Here is an 18222-nt window from a genome sequence, read left to right as displayed (position 1 = left end):
TGGTGGAGCACCATCCTTAAGAGGAAATTGTGAAGGGATAGCACCCAGGCCATGTGCACAGACACAGACACAGACAGACAGACAGACAGACACACACACAGATACACACACAGACACACAGACACAGACACAGACACACACACACACACACACACACACACCACAAAGTTAGAAAAATTCCAAAAATAAAACAACCCATGGAATGATTCACCTATGCAGACAACACAAGCACACAACAATATAGCTACTGTTTCCTGGCCAGGGTTTTTGCGTGACTTTCTGCTAAGTCCAGTAATTAATTTATTCTTCAACAATTCCCAGAAAGATTCTTCACTACACTAGTAATTCACAAGAAAAAAGCAATGCTGGGGGCTTCAGTTACCCGAAGTCACAAGATCAATAATGAATGAGGCCATCTCTCCAACTGGGACTTTGTCTGGACTAGCCTGTATCCAAACATCTTCAGTTAGGTTCAGAGATGCTACAGTGAAGAGACCTAGTTTCTGGCTGAGCACAGCTGCTGTTGATTAGGGAATGTGATAGTTAAAAGTAAGGTCAGGATGGATCCTGGTCTACCATTCACATTTTCTTGGGGACATAAGTACTAATGCATTGAGCTGAGTTTGGGCTGAGGATCTTCGTGTGACAACCATGGACCAGCTGTGACAGTGGACTTCTGTGATGACTGCAGACTTGTGTCACAAATGGCCAGAGATATAGCTTTATTTGGGGGAGGGAACACCCACACATTAGAAAGGGTTCTGCAAATGTACACTAAGACCAAAACTCCTATAAATCTGGACTAATGGGGAAAGACAGCAGCTTTTATGGGTCTCTTTTTAGGAAGTCCAATAAGTACACAGAACAGCTCAAAAGAGTTTAAGAAAACTTTGCTACCTAGAGGCATGTTTTAATGAATAGGTTATTTTTTATAAGCAGGCCAATTGTATGTAAATGGATGCTTAAAAGCTCAGAGAAACTGCTTTTTTCCTAATAAGAAGTTAAGATCTATGCAGACTAAGAATGGCTGTACTCTGCACTCTGACTGCTTTGTGCTCCAGTTATAAGAGACATGGGAGGAGGAGGGAAAAACAAGCTTTTAGTGCTGATTCTTTCAGGCACTTCATATGTATTCCTTCCTTTTATCCTCATCAGAATCCTGTGAGGTTTTCCTAGCCCCATCTTGAGGAAGATAGTAAGGCTTACAGAGATTTCTGCAAAGGTAGATTCATCGTGGCTGTGACTGGAATACACTTCTATCACACATCCTTTTACCCAGACTCCCAACATGTTCCTTCCCAACCTGTTTATTTTATGATTTGCTGTTGGAAGGAACGTTTCCACTGTTAATTGACTTAAATATATCCAGATCTTACCTCTTCCCCATATGGTCCTATATGGTCTTTAGCTTAAGCCTTGATTTCCCTCCCAGGAACAAATCATCTCAAAGAATCATGGGTGGCTGGACACTGGTGGTTCATGCCTATAATCTTAGTTACTTAGGAGACTGTGATCAGAGAATCGCAGTTTAAAGTCAGCCCAGGCAGGAAAGTCCATGAGAGTCTTATCTCGTTAATCACCAGAAAACCAGAAGTGGTGCTGTGACTCAAAGTGGTAGAGCACTAATTTTAAGCAAAAGAGTTCAAGGACAGTGCCCAGGCCCCAAGTTAAAGCACCACAACCAACAAAACACAAGCAAACAAACAAAAAATAGAGAATCCTGGGCCACTACCTAGATAACTCAAGCCATTTTTTCTAGCTATAAGTTTTTGTGGATGTGATGGACTGAATGTCTGTGGTCCCCAAATTCATGTGTTGAAATTGTACCCTCCAATGTGACAGTAGTAGAGCCTTCATTAATGTGATTAGTGTCATTATAAAGCAGATAAAGCTCCTTTGCCTCTCCTACCATGTGAGGACAATATAAGGAATTAGTGGTCTGGAAGAGGGTCCTCACTAGACCCCAATGGTGTTGTCACTCTGGTCCTGGCCTCTGCCCTCTAGAGTTGTAAGAAATAGATTTCTGTTGTTTAAGCCAGGTGTTGGTGGCTCCTGCCTGTAATCCTAGCTGTTCAGAAGGCTGAGATCTGAGAGTCATGGGCAGATAAATCTGTGAGGCTCTTATCTACAATTAGCCAGAGAAAGCTGGAAATGGAGGTGTGACTCAAGTGGTAGAGTGTCAGTCTTGAGCAAAGAAGCTAAAGGAGAGCACAAGGCTATGATTTCAAGACCTAGTAGTGGGACACACACACACACACAATTTTGTTGTTTATAAGCTATCCAAACTATGAAATCTTGCTACAGCAACATGAACAGCTGAATACAGTGTACTTTTGTAAGTATCCAATTCATTTGACCTCTAAATGTCATTACCTGTCAACTAAATGACAGGGGTTATCCATTACATAGTTAGACTTATCATGTGTGTACACTTCATTTCAATCTAAAAATAATGAGAATATTTAAAAGTTATAAGCAGAAACATACTTAAGCACCAGGAAAATATCTTCATTTTGATATGTAATCGAATTCCAACTGAAATTTTGGATGCAATGTTTCTGGCTTAAGACTTGGTTCCTGAGTCTTGGAGAAATATTTGCAATCTTGTTCCTGACCTTTGCAACTTGACCCATCCTAACAATTTAAAACAGTAAGTAACACACACACACACACACACACACACACACACACACACACACACACACACACACACACACACACCACTGCAAACAACACCACATCCTTATCTTTAGCTGTATAGGACAGTAAGTAAACCCATGGGCTTGCCTAAAATTCTCCAAGTATAGAGCGTATACACACACACACACACACACACACACACACACCACTGCAAACAACACCACATCCTTATCTTTAGCTGAATAGGAGGACAGTAAGTAAATCCATGGGCCTGCCAAAAATTCTGTATAGAGTACAGCTACACCCCCCACCCCGCCAAATGACTTGCAACTTTTCCAATCATGCAAAACCAAACCAAATAATAATAGCAAATCTACCATCCATTATTTTACTTCACTATAACTTAGTAAGGCCCTAAAAGCAACAGAAAAGCAAAATTCTGACTCCTGCCATCTGAAAGCTGTATACTTCTCCTGAATGGTTGAGTTATAAACCTTTGAAAATTGCTGACAGACCTTAACAAGAGCAGGACAGGATGAGTGGGTCTGTGTAATGAACTTCTAAATGACTGGAGATAGTATCTGGAAAGCCAAGCCTGGAGTACATTTCTGGTATTGGCTCTGAGCCAATGCAAACAGAACACATCATAAGTCATCTCTGAGACCTCAATACCTTGCAGAGGAGATAGCTGAACATTGGGGTGGTGCCACATTCTCTCTATGGAGGCTGCTTTTATATCGTCATGCAAAATATCCCATGTGCACTTGTGCCTTCCTTGGAGCCCTGAGCCACAACCAGGACCTTCAAAGACAAAGCCAATGAGTAGTTTCACTACCTTGGACTGACTCGAAGGCAGCATTTGATAGTTCCAAGTAGAGCCTGGGTGGCTTTCTGCCCCATGAATTCTTGTTTCTATGGGTCTGTGCAGTTGGAGAGAGCATCTTTGGTCCTCTGCACTCCCATCTTGACTGGACAGCACCTGATCCTTTTGTGTCAGTTAACATTCCAACGTGATTCCATTGAGGCTGCCATTCCAGTCTCAGGTTTTCACAGAACATAAACTTCTGGGACCATGAAATAACACACAAACCATTCTCCCCTCCTTGCTTCTTCATTCACTCGGGAAGATTTGTATTTCAAAATTTAAAAGAATCTGCTGACTTGGCCACTTCGCAGGTCTCTTATTAGAATGGTAGGCCATTAGTTAAATGGCCATCACCTGAATGGCCTCTCTCACAACTGAGGTGGCTTTGCTCTCAAATTTTGAAACATATTCAATAACTTGAGCTTAGCTGCTCTACTCCTTTTGCAAAATAACCAGAAGAGCAATGAAAAATATGGAGGTAAAAAAAGACATAGAAGACAGTAGTAATTCCTTACCAGCAAGAAACCAAAATCACCTCAACACAGAAGACTGTGAACTTTGTGGGAGGGGTGTCCTTCTAGGCCTTATTTATCATCAGAGCTCTGAATAGCTACTCCAGGATTGTTAAGGACAGATCTGTAACATGTTCCACAAATTGATGAGCTCACAAAGTCAAGTGCCTGTACTCAAAAATCATATCCTAGTTAGAGTCAGGCAGGTAAAGAGATCACCCTGATAAAGTGTAATGTGAGTATGTTCAGGGATAAAGAATTATTCATGGAAGTTGGGTGCTAGGGGATCATGCCTGTAATTCTAGTTACCCAGGAGGCTGAGATCTAGAGTATTAAAGTTTGAAGCTAGCTTAGCAGAAAACTCCTTGAGATTCCATCTCCAAAATAGCCAGCAAAAAGCCAGGCTAGAGTCATTGCTCAAATGGTAGAGTGCCAGCTGAGCAAGTAAGCTTTGCAAGCATAAGGCCCTGGGTTCAAAAACTGGTACTGAAAAACTAGGAAACAAGAAAGCAAGAAAAGGAAGGAAGGAAGAAAGAAAGAAAGGAAAGGCAAGAAAGCAAAGCAAAAGAAAGAACGAAAGCTTCCACAAGGGGTCTTGATTCATTTTCTATGCCAGGGGGTGTCAGAAAGATTTTTTGTTGGTTGTGGGGCTCTGTCCTGCTCTTTTGCTCAAGACTAGCGCTCTACCACTTTGAGCCACAGCTCCACTACCATTTTTGAGTGGTTAACTGAAGATAAGAGTCTCACAGAAAATTTTATGGCCAGGCTACCTTTGAACCATGATCCTCAGATCTCAGTCTTCTGAGCAGCTAGGTTCACAGGTGTGAACCACTGGTGCCTTGCTAGTCAAAATGATTTTCAAAAGAGCCCACCATACTTGGAAACAAGTACTTTTGTGTGGGGGATGGCGGGGACAGGGGTTGTCTGCTTTTCTAATGTGGGTTGCATCCTTCAGGAAAGCTTCAGCTCATAAAGGGAGGAATACCTACTCAAGGGATCCAAGAGGAAAGTACAGTTAGGGTGAGAGTAACAGCCAAGTATGTGATAAGATGTTAAATGCTGAAGGAGTTAGGAGAGAAGGAAGGGGAGATGAAATATAGGCAGCTGGGTCCCTGGGTGGTGGCGGCACAGGGACCAGGTAGTTCTCTGCCTTTCATCAGGCAGAGAAGGGAAAGACCTGAGCTGAGTAGAGAAACTCCAGGCTTCCTGTCCTCTACTGGAATGCTCAGACATAGCCCTCAGTGAGGGGTATCTGTCCCACCTTTCCTGGACCTTGCAAAGTACTTATGACAAATAAACCTATGAAAATATGCAGAACAAAAAATAACCAGAACAAACAAAAGAGACAAGAGGCCATTCTCTGCCCAGGAGTGGTAAGCATGCCCAGCAGTCAGAAGCAGGGCGGGCCTGTGGGAGGCCTTTGGGGAGGCAGGGAGAGCAAGGCTGAGGGGGTGGTGGCAGAGGCAGGAGCTGTTCAGGTACTTGGGAAAGCAAGGCAGACAAGCCAGATGCCAGTCATGGCCACCCTCGGATGTGTCTCATGTGTAATTCTCGATTGTTTCACAAGCCCTTCCCATAGCATCCCCACTTTGCTGTGTTTCTCCGTGGGGAGACATTACTGACATTTTTGACTGCCTATAGGACTGCCTGCCAATGCAAGGCAGTTAAGCTTGAAATATGTGTTCAATAGATGTCACAATGACAACGAAGACACAGCTCGTCCAGCCACACTGAGAAGTTAGTCATAATATGTCTTTTCATCATAGTCCTATTTTGCTAACTTTACACTGTTAGATTATAGCAAAGATGGAAGTTCCCAGGTCCTCCCTCTACTCCCTTTCCAGCTTGCTCTGATTATGGGAGGTGGGAGGGAAGAGAACACTCTGTGGAATAAGACATGTCAGTGTTTGTAGAATTGTGAGAGAAACAGAGGATAAATGATCTCTGCTTGTTTGGGTGAAGGTTCTGGATAAAGGAGAAGCAGACAAAAAGACATGATAGACAGGCTGGGCAGAGACTGAGGAAAGACCAGGAGCAGTGAGCAGGAAACTCTGGCCACTGACACACAGCTTTTACACACGGCATGCACAGAGCTTGGCTTCAGGAATTAAGGCTGACCCTCCCAGGAAGTCAGAGATAGAATAGAGAGGTCGTGACTGGGGTCTTAATTTTGTGTCCCAGGTAAGTACGCCCTTAGAAATCTAAGGGAAAGAAGACAGATTTCGGAGGCAAATTTCTATCAAGGATCACAATGAAATAATTTCCTTATTAGCAGAATATTCAATTCTCTCTTACATTTTCATTATTAAAAATAATGCTATAGCCGAGAGCTGCTGGCTTTCCTGTAATCCTACCAACTCGGAAGGCTGAGATCTAAGGATTATAGCTCAAAGCCAGCTTGGGCAAACAAAAACAAAAAAAAACCATGAGGTATCTTTAAGTAGCTAGCAAAAGTAAGCTGAGTATGGAGGTGTGGCTCAACTGGCAGAGCACCAGTGTTGAGTAAAAAAGCTAAGGGACAGCAAACCAGGCTCTGAGTTCAAGCCCCAGTACCCGCACCTATAAAAAAACAATAATGCTTTAGGGCTGGGCATGGCGGTACCAGTCTGTAATCCTAGCAATAAGAGAGGAGGACATAAGAGGATATTGGTTTGAGGCTGGCTGGGCCAAAACCATGAGTCCTCTATCTGAAAAAATAAACTCAAGTTTTCTAGGGTATACATGTATGAGCATCCATTGTCTCTGTTATGTGCCTTTGATTTCATGTAAGAGGAACTAAGTCAAAGCTGTTCAAGAGGGGCAACTGAAGTGGGTAGAGATTTAAGATAAGATCAATAGTTTCTTATAGAACCCTGGCAAGGAATCAATCTGGCTAGGCTTCAATTAGAAACAGGAACAAACAACCAAAAAGGTGCTGAGGCATCGGTCAGGAATTTCCTCCACCTCCTGCCTCCGATTCTATGAATCCTCTTAAATAAGCCTTTGCAAACAAGCTTTCTTAGTTCTCTGAGTGGACAGTAAATGACCATCTCATAGTTCCAGGTTGATCTACAAGCAACCTACAAGCAACTCATCAACTTTAAGGGGCTGTCTCTGAGGACCAATGCCATACCACTACTTAGTCCAATCAACTCTCGCCACAGGGGCGGGGTTACTTAATTCAAACATAGCAGCTAAAAGCTCACTATGCTGGGTTGTAGGAGCAATGATCAGACAACAGGAGGAGACCACTGAAAGATAGTGAATACAAAGTCCAACAAAATGCACTAATGCTTTTAATATATGGATTATTAAGAAAGATGAAAACTGCTTCCTTGTCATAGGGATTGATTAACTTTCAAAGCCATTTTAGCAAATTCTGGCACATTTCAGTTAAGTTTCATACTCATGAGTGGGGGACTGCCAAGGCCCCCGTTTCTTTCGGAGACGGTGATGACCCTGCAGGGTGGACTTGTGAGCACCAAGACATGCAGCATGAGGAGACTGGCTGCTCTGTTTTCAGGCTGGGGGGGTATTAGTGTGTGTCAGCACCTTCTTTCTCCCTACTTAATCAAAAGATGTTAACAGATGTCTCCTCTGATCTCCAAGGTCACAGAGGCTTCAGGTGTCACTTTGGAAGTCACTCTGTGGATGGTCCACAGGAGAAGCCGGTCAAACTATTAGGGAAATTCTTTGGAAAGGTTGGCACCTCAAGATCAATGCCATTGATTTACTGGTCGTTATTTTTTTCCGACATTTTGACAAACATTTTAGGGTTGGATTCTTATTAGACCCACCTTTTCATCTTAAAGAGCTTATTTACTAATACTAAAAATACTCAGAAATTTGGATCAGAACTTTGTAATAAAACACCTGACCCTTGACCCTTTGCTCTAACAATCTCAAAAATACTAAGAGAAGTCCAGAAGAAGGTGTTTGATATGAGTCACTATACTCATTCATTAGCAATTAATTTTTGGGAGCTGCTAAGTAAAAAAAAATGGGAGAAAACAGAAGGATACAGAGAATATGTAGATGTATATGTGAAAGAGAGAGAAAGAAAGAGAGAGAGGTACTCCACAATTCATTTTCACAACAAATGCCTTAAAACTCTACAGACACCAAACAGGATACCCTCTTTCCTAGTTTCTTTTCTCTAATCATTTCATCTTGCAAGCTACATTATTCACAAACGAGACATTCAAGAAACACAAATTCAGAAATAAAAACGTGCACACCACCAGTGGAAAAACAAACAAAAGCAGCTAATGTACTGTGGCTAAAAAAATTTTCAAACAAACTGGCAATAATTTACTGCCCTGGCTCTTAGCTGGACCCCATGAACATAATCAGAACTCCCAGGACTGATGGGAGAGGGTGATTTACAGTAAGTCTCCGGATAATAAAAGAAAATGAAAAAGCAAATTGCGCATGAACGTGAAAGCTGTATTTCTTTCGCTTTCAGCAACTGAATCATATTTCCAGCCAGAATTTCAGAGTGAAACTTAGAAGTCCCTCAAGAAGCAAATCCTGAGTCAACTACCATCCTGGCTTGCATGCTGCCCCAGACCTGAGATGATATCATTAATATTGAGAGATGACAGCAATTTGAAAGATGTACACTATGCTATGAGTAGTAGTAAAGAGGTAGGCAGATCTAAGTTTAAATCCTGACTTAGGATAGGTCATTACCTCTCAACTGTCCACAGACATATCTTCTGAGACCTCTGTACTCTAGTAATACTTGTTACTTTGATCACAATAATCATGTAGATTAAATAAGCTAAAATAGACAGGATACCTAGGAAGATGTTTAACACATACTAGTCTCAATAAATTGAATTATAAATTTTACATAAGAAATAATATATTTTGATAAATGAATTAGTATAATAAAGGCACCTAGAACAGTATCTGGCAGATAGTAAATTGTCATGATCATTGCTCTATAATAGAGCCCCAGTTAATCAAAATGTTTGGACAATGAAGTTACATCAGCTTATTTTTTTTTGGGGGGTCCGGTCGTGGGGCCTGAACTCTGGGTCTGGGCGCTGTCCCTCAGCTCTTCAGCTCAAGGCTAGCGCTCTACCACTTGAGCCACAGTGCCACTTCCGGCTTTTTTCTTATGTGGTGCTGAGGAATCGAACCCAGGGCCTCATGCATTACAAGGCAAGCGTTCTACCACTGAGCCACCTTCCCAGCCCCACATCAGCTTATTTTTGTGTTCAAAATCTCCAAACTACATCAGTGTCCAAAGTTCTTGAAAACCCTTCAAACACCTATTCCAGGGTCAGTAAGTATAAAATGTTAAACATCAATTTAAAAGTTTTACACTCAAGCCAAATGCTGATGGCTCATGCCTATAATCCTAGCTACTCAGGAGGCTGAGGTCTTAGGAGCACAATTCAAAGCCTGTCAAGATTGAAAAGTCTGAGAGATTCTTATCTCTAATTATTCAGAAAAAAGTAAAGAGTGGAGGTATGGTTCAAGTGGTAGAGCACCAGCCTTGTAGGAAAATATCAAGCTAGAGCAGGCCTGGAGTTCAAGCCCCAGTTCTGGCACATGCACACACTAAATTTATTCGAGATCCTGCCCACGAGGTTCCAAGAATGCAAGCCAGAAGCTCCAAGTTTTAATTATCAGCTGGGAAACTTTGGACTAGCCAGCTATACATGAGGGAAAAAGAGACCTGGCATCTTCTTTCTCCCAGTTTGTCAATCATGCATTTGAGGCAATTTTGAACGCGATAAAATAGAAGGCAAATAAAAATTTGAATAAACTCATTATTATTGTTCTTTGGTCTGATCAGAGGCGGTTTTCCAGGTGTGGAGATTCCAAGTCACATGGAGAATAGTGTGATTTTTTTTTCTTATTATGGTAAGATATTCATAGTGATCTGTACCATTTTAACCATTTAAAGTATATGATTTTGAGACATTAAGTGCATTTACATTGTTGGGGAACCAAGTTTTCATAACCTCAATCTAGAACTCTGTATCTACTCAACACCAATACCCTCTTCCTCCTTCCACCAATCCCCAGCAACCCCATTCTGCTTTCTGTCTAGGAATTTGACTATTCTAGGTACTTCATTTAAGTGGAATCATCAGAGCTATTGCTTTTAAAATGAATCCCTTCCTCATTTTTTAGCCTTTTTATCCCTGTATCCCTGTCTATTAAAATTGAGTGCAAGCAGCAATGGTAGTTAATTAAGGACTTCATTATATGGTTCTAAAATCCTTAAGGTTTACAACATGACTGTAATTGGGAAGCAAAGACACAGTCCTGATGCAGACTTGGTAACAGTTTAAATATACACCTGAACGGCTGCAAGGATTTAAGGCTGTACAGCAAGGCCCTTGGGCGGAGTGGGGAGGGGGTCTCCCCTCTGCCACAAAAGCACTGCTTGATTTTGGAGACTGAATGTCTTTTCATGTCTGTTAAGGGCACAGGAGATTGGGATAGCTGATACCAAAGTTTGACCAACTTTGTACTTGAGTTGAATGTGTTCTGCCTTGTAAGATACCAAGAATGGCAAAGTTCCTCTCCTGACTCTCATCTAGAAACAAAACATTTTGCATAATGAAAATGGAAGAAGGGGAGGATGCTTATGATATTTTTACCTAGGAAAAGAAAAGAAAAAACATTAACTGTCTTTGGATGCTGCTGGCAGTAAATTCAGATTCAATATTGAGGATTCAATAGAGAGTAATTTCATTGTACGTGCTAGAATGTTATACATGCACGCACGCACACACATACAGATTGTTCAAATTCAAGTTTCACGAAAGTAAATAGGAATACTAAGTTAGACCATTCCAACTGAGAAGATAGAGGTAAAGAGCCATTTTTAGATTTAAAAGTTCTACAAAAATGTAAACCATCTTCAAATTCTCAGGCCCAATTCTATTAAGCACACCACGCAATGAACCCAACTATGAGATGCACAAATCAAATGGCTTATGTAGACCAGATAACAATCCTTCAGATTCATAGACATCCCAACGGGTATCCATTTGAATAAGTCCATGCTTCTGGTTGGATAAGAGTCTGACTCTGGGAAGATGACCCTAATTCCTATGCGGGAAACATTTTCACACATGAATCACCCAAGAAAAATGGCAGCTGTTTCAGAATGTTGGCTGCCTGCCCCAGGAGCTGACACTAGAGGCTCAGTCTGCAGGGACCCACCTTCAGCATGGAATGTCATCAGGATAGCATGGCTAAGTACTCTATCCATCTGACTTCCACAATCAAGTGACAACTCCTGCATACTTTCTACTTTTCCCTGGACAGAGCATCCTTTAGTTGAAAAATAGCCCTTATTGTCCAGAACCAAGTCAATTTTTATTGGATTAGATATTTCCAAAGCTGTGCCTTCCAAAGCACTTCATAAATACTGGCAGGAAAACAACATATAAAATAATATAATGGTAACTTGAAATACTCTTGATAAGAGTTTTATAACATATCTCTTCCACAATATGATGGAAAAAGGAAGATGTTATGGGTCAGTTTCCATTAAATTCATGTCAGACACTAAAAATTCTTGAGTCATGGAATTTTAGAGATGGAAGAAAACTTCAATATTAGTAATAGTCATGTCCTCCAAAGGCTATGCATTAAAGACTTGGCCACAGTCTGTCTCAGAGGCAGTAAAACCTATAAGAGGTGGGGCCTAGTGGGAGGAATTTAGGTTATTGGGGGCAGGTCTTAGAAGGAACTATTGAAACTTTAGCTTACCTTCTTCTTTGCTTCCTGGCTACCATGAGGTGAATCTCTTCACCTTGCCATGTGCTTCTTATGCATGATGTGCTGCCTTGACCCAGGCCCCAACACATGGAGCCAACTAACCCTGGACTCTGAAGCTATTTATCAAAATAAAAATATTCTTCTTTTAAACTGCTTATCCTAGATATTTTATCACAGTAACAGAAAACTGAACAATATCCCCACCCCTTTCTTGAGATTTCCTGATAGAATGGTTTATGCAGTTGGCTTCAATATCTATAGAGTGAGGGAAATTGCTTCTTTATAAAAGAGTAAACTAATTATGTGACCTTACATCTTTAGTCCTTTTCTAGACTTTAATTTTCACACCTATAAAAGAAGAGAATTGGGGCTGGGAAGGTGGCTCAGTGGTAGAGCACTTGCTTTGCACACATGAGGCCTTGAGTTCGATCCCTCAGCACCACATAAGCAGAAAAAAAAAGCCGGAAGTGGTGCTGTGGCTCAAGTGGTAGAGCAATAGCCTTGAGCTGAAGAGCTTAGGGACAGCGCCTAGGCCCAGAGTTAAGGCCCACGACCAGACCCCCCCCCAAAAAGAAGAGAATTATTTTATAAGACTATGTGAGAGTAAATTTTTTAAAAAAATTTTATTGTAAAGGTGTTGTACAAAGGAGTTACAGTCACATAAGTAAGGCAATGAGTAAACTTCTTGTCAAACTTGTTCTACTCCTACTTTCTCTCCCCTCAGCTGCTCCCCCGCTAAGTTGTAAAGTTCATCTCTAACATAGTGTTTTGGAAGTATCCCTGTTGCATTGGTTCACCTTTTGCCCTTTGTCTCACCATTTTGTTGTTCCCCTTCCCTTCTCTAAATCAGATAAAGATATTTACAAGACACAGGGTACAAAATAAAAAACAATGACAACAGGGGATAAACCAAAGGGCAAAAAATAAAAGAAAAAAATAACTTCACACAATATATTAAAAAATTTAAAACCCTCATTTTCATATCTTGGAGTTCATTTTGATTAGTATCATTTTATACGGTCATATGTACATAGCTATTTGAGCTATTGTAATTGTCTGCTAGGATGGCCCTAGACATATACTAATTATTACAAATGAGGGAAACCATGGATCCTATGTTTCTTTGGGTCTGGCTTACTTCACTTATCATGTTTTTTTCCAAGTTTCCATTTCCTTACGAATGGGGCAATGTCATTCTTTCTGATAGAGGCATAGAATTCCGTTGTGTATATATACCACATTTTCTTGATCCATTCATCTACTGAGGGGCATCTGGGTTGGTTCCATAGCTTAGCTATTCATTGAACTTACAGGTTCTTTTCCCCCTGCTCTGTCACACTTCCGAATACGATTCATATTCCAAAGCTCAGTGCATATACATGTCCCCATGAAACTCCTCATGTCCTCACTCCTGTCCCCATGGGACAGCACCAGAGCTTAGATGTACCGCACCAGTAATAGTTAAATGTTAAGAATTGTCATCTATCAAATGCCAAGTCTGTGCCAGGCTCTTTCCATAGCTTCTTTCAATCCTAGCACACCCTTTCCAGAAAGGCCTGCACCACTTACACTTTGAAGATTTAAGAAAAAGTAACTTGCCCCAATCCCAAAGAGGTAATAAGTAGAGGCTGAATTTGAACTCAAGTCCTTGACTCTGTATCCTGCTCTACCTCATGGGCCGGCCATTGTCTCATATTTGTCTCTCTTATTAAGTGCCAAGACTGTTGAAGACAAGACTTATGCCTGAGTCTTAACATACTCAATTAGGAGCTGTTTAAAATAATCCCTTAAGTATATCAAACAGAACACAGTAAGTTGGGTGCTGATGACTTAAGGATCATGTTCAAAGCCAGCCCAAGGGAAAAAAAAACGTCTGTGTAACTCTTATCTACAAATAACCAGTAAATAAATAACAGGGCCAAGGATAATCCATCCTTGTCCAGAAGAGACTGGACAAACTAAGATATAGACAATGGAAAGAGATGTTATATTTAGGGAATTAGAGGTAGGTTTTGAAACAAATGGTTCATAACTATCCCAAGGTTTAATATAACTACGAGATTGTTTAACTCATTGGAAAGATTTTTAAGTTTCTTAACTATTTTTATATTCTAGAATTTCTAAGTCCTTTTTGAACTCTGCCTGCTTTTCTAACATGTTATGCCATATTCTCTCTATGATTTCTCTGTCTTCTCTCTCAAGTTATCCTGCTGTTTTTAGTTCCTATCATATGGATTCTTCAATGTGCTTTGCCAGCTAACTACTGTTAATGGTGACTTCTGCGCCACCACATGCATGCATGCATGTATGTATACATACATTATGAAGGTGTGGGAATGCATGTGTATATGATATATACATACATATTACATATACATGCATGTAAACTTCTATGTGTATATACATGCGTATGTGTACATATATACATACATACTTAACATTAGTAGGAATTTTCCTTTTTTAATGTGGGAGACCCTCATGCACTGGGATTTGAGGCATTTTCATGAAGTGGTTTTATATTTATGGCGGTCAGGTTCTCAGAGTTTAACTCTAAAAATTAGCATTTCCCTGCAATTAGAGAAAATGTCCCCTGAGAGCTTATCATTTCAAGAGACCAGAAGGCTTTGATATTCATTTAGATGTTTGTGTTTTCAATCAAGTTCTGAGTTCAGGAAGGAGAGGAACTCTTTCCTAACAAATCTTATAGATTCTAGCTCTTCACAGTATCTAGCCCAGGATAAGAATCAGTAAGAATTGGATCAATAAATGAATGAATTAGATGGCTTACTCTGTGATTTGAAATGGGAATTAGAGATCACAATCAAATCATCATCTATAAAAAGATGATGTTAATAATCCCTGAGAAACTACCACACTCTGTGGAATGCTAACCAAACAAAGGAGCATGGTGCAATCCTGCCCTCTGGCCAGCAAGCTCACTATTACTGACATCACTTCCTTCTTAAGGGTGAATGCTGCTAAGTACAGCACTGGTAGAAATTCCAAATCCAGCAGACTCAGGTCCGACCAGTAGCTTTGTCACCTTTCTAAACGCATAATCAATGCTCTTCTGTACCAATCACCAGAGGCTGATCACTGATAGGCAGTTAATAGTGATATTATTTTGTTGGTAACAAAAGTGTTTGCACAATAACTGTACATACTGAAAGCACCTAGCATGGTGCCTGGCACAAAACAGACACTAACATTTATTGCACTTCATTTCCTTCTTACCATGTAGGAAAAATTCCATAAAATATTACTGGAGAGCTACTGCTTTCTAGGAATTGTGCTTGATACCTGGGATAGAAAAGACTACTGTGCAATCCCTTGTTTTAATCAGTATATCCAGATTAAATTCAACAGTGGCAAAAATGACAATAAATGTCCTATGATTTAAAATGCCCAAATGAAAGGATAGCCAGCAAAATAAACTGCATCTAGTATTATCTTATAAAATATTCTTTCCTCAGACACAAATACAACTGCAAGTGGATCTGTTAGCAATTAAAAGGACTTTAAAACTTCTATTTTAAATCATTGAATGCCAGAACTCAAAGTCATGCTTGAACTGAAGTAGAAACTCAGTAAGTTTGTCCAGATTAGAAATGATGCCTCCATGCTTATGTGTTTAAATATGAGGAGTAGATCTCTTACTAGGTAACGTGTGGCTCATTATCCCACATGTCCTAACAGGGTTATCTTTATGAACCAGGGTCTGTGTTAGATTGTGTGATGGCAATGGAGAAAAAGGAAGTCAAGACCTACAAAGTTTTACCTTCAAGGAACTTTGAAGCTTAAGCATGGACACAGCGAGAATGGTGAAAAGGGGGACACTGATCACGATACACTGTGTTCCTAAACTGCTTGGTTAAACGGCACGTCCTTTGTATAACTACATGAAGGTAATGAAAAATAAAGCAGAAACAAGAATGAATAGGTATTGAACTTCCCATGTTATAACATAAAAACTATCAAGAAAAGGCATATAAAAGAACTCTAGAAGCTCCCAAGAGATAAAGACCACTTCCTGCAGAGAAAGAGAGAGGAGCCTGTGGACAATATAGAATTCATACTCAGTCTTGACAGAGAAGCTGGGCATAGGCAAAGAACAAAGGGTAATCCATAAAGAAAAAAATAGCATTACAATAAGAAATAAAAATTTGGCGAGTGATATACATGAGAAAACTAAAACTACTACTACTACTAAGGCTTGAAAGGCAAGTTGAGCTAGACCACAGTGGTTTTGAATGTGTCCAGGCCACAGTATCACTGTAGAATAGCCAAAGTTTAGCACATGGCAGGGCTTAATTAATGCTAAGTAACAACTCCATAGTGGGGACCTGTTTTCCACATTCGAAGCCACCATCTGCAGGCACAGGCAATCTCAAATACCCAAATACTCCAACCTGAACCCAGCAAACACATCAAATGTTCATCTTATAAGGTCATCCCACAAACAGCTCTGATCAATCCTGGCTCAGGCTGAATCAAATCTTCTACGTAAGATCCAGTGGATGTAGTGTCAGGAAGGTCAGCAGCAACCCTATTTCACATCTTGAATCATTTTCACCATGTGGAACATTTTAGAGGAAGATGGGAAAGGAAAGCAAAAAAAAAATCCTCTCCAGAAATAATAGAATTCTAAGTAATTAAATGTTAAATGATTACAGAGTAAGCTGGGAATTTATTTTGGCCACCATCTCCTTCTGGTGACCTGAAAATGTAGTTGATTTCAAAGATGAAACTGCTAAGATTAAAAATGTGAACTTGACACATCTCTCCTTGCTCCCACAGTGAATGCATATATAACCCAGCCCCCAACTCCTGCAGTCATGTACCTTTGTCCAGCTCACTTGAAATGTTCCATGATGAGGTAGGCGCTAACTCAGCAGTGACTGAAAACTCTGTTTCTGGAAAGAGAAAGAAGGGAGGGGGAAGACAAGGATGATATTAAATACAATATAGTAACAGGATTGTTACAGGAGACTTGCAAAATGTCTGCCTTCAGAGAGAGACCAGCCAATTCAGGACTAATTAAACTGGAATGGCCTAGTAACCACTCAGAGCTGCTTATACTTTTGAGACCCTCCAAATGAACAAATGATAAGCCAGATCAGAAGACCCTTACTTGAAAACTCTAGCTTTGAAAGTTGAAATTGAAAATAATAAGACACTGATCAAGATACATTGTATGCATAAACTGCTTTGTTAAATGGCAACTCCTTTGTGCGACTGTTTAAAGATAATAATAAGAAGGAATGCGAATATTTGAACACAAAAACAAAGCAACAGAAGTGATAACACATTAGCAACCACATGGTCTTCTTTTTCTTGATATATCCAGTAGTCTTCCCATGGAAAAGATGAACCAAGTTTCCTTGGCTGCTTTTAAATCTGTCCTGTTTGCAAATTGGCAAGAACTAATTTCTCCATGTTGGCACGTCAGGTCAAGATAAATAAACTAAGTATTTCAACACAGAGAACCATTTGAGGAAACTAACCTTAAAATTAAATGATCATTTTCAAAATCACCGCAATTTAAGCCAATGTAGAAATTAATGATCCAAAACACACAAAACATTGTGAAGATTTAAGGGTTTTCAATAGACGGTCATATACAAATGATGTTTTTGCTGTTGTCTTTAAAAATTTAAACCATGACATTGTATACATTTTAATATAATTATCACCTCTTTAGGGTATCCCTAAACTAAGCACACACACACACACACACACACACACACACACACACACACAATAGAACTTTAGAACATTAGTGACAGAGTGAATCAGAGAGGACCCAGGTGATCAGTTCCATGACACACAGATGTCACCCTTCTCCACTCCTTCAATCAAGTGAAAGCATCATGCACCTCTTATGGCTCTTTTCACCTATTAAAAGCCTGGTATCTGCTGTTGAGGCTTTTCAACACAATGCTTTCTAGAAGTCACTAAAAGTGCATCTGAGTTGGAATCTAGGTTTAACTTCAGTAAGGAAAGAACTTGGAATTCACATCTGGGTCTATGTACGTGGCCACCAGCACACAATGCAGCAGCTCTTGCTATCCTGTCTTATATTCAAAGTGGGAAAATTAGATTTCTTTTCCACCTCACCTCTGACATCACAAACATAAGCATACTTCCTATATGTCCTTATTTACTGATGACGTCTGACTGCCAAATGCCCATACACACCCCATATCCTTGTCTTTGCCAGGAACATATGTTCACCCACTGAGAATGTAAGGGCCACTTCCAGTCTGTCTACCTGCCATATTTGGCAGAGACAAAAGGGTTATTCAGAGTCTTCTGACTCCTGGGTATATCTGTTTCCCTGTTCTAGAAACAGATGGGAAGGAAAGTAGACAAATGACACACACTCTTCCATCCCCAGAAGTCCCAGACTCTTCTTTTATCTGGAGTCAAAGACAGCATAGATTGTTAGTAGGGGGGTCCTGAAAATACTTACTA

General features: G+C 40.3%; 1 protein-coding gene across 1 annotated transcript in view; it reads right to left on the bottom strand.

Moving 5' to 3' along the window:
• Ror1 (receptor tyrosine kinase-like orphan receptor 1) overlaps nucleotides 1-16659 on the bottom strand; it is a 151169-nt gene extending 134510 nt beyond the window's left edge. The window contains exon 1 of the mRNA XM_013020553.1: nucleotides 16590-16659. The gene's annotated coding sequence lies outside the window, so the exon portion shown is untranslated. The remainder of the gene's footprint in view (nucleotides 1-16589) is intronic.
• Nucleotides 16660-18222: the final 1563 nt, after the last annotated feature.

The sequence above is a fragment of the Dipodomys ordii genome, unplaced genomic scaffold (assembly GCF_000151885.1).
Source record: "Dipodomys ordii isolate 6190 unplaced genomic scaffold, Dord_2.0 Scaffold51, whole genome shotgun sequence".
NCBI lineage: Eukaryota > Metazoa > Chordata > Mammalia > Rodentia > Heteromyidae > Dipodomys > Dipodomys ordii.
Note: the sequence above shows the minus strand (reverse complement) of the source record. Positions and strands in the feature narration are given on the sequence as shown.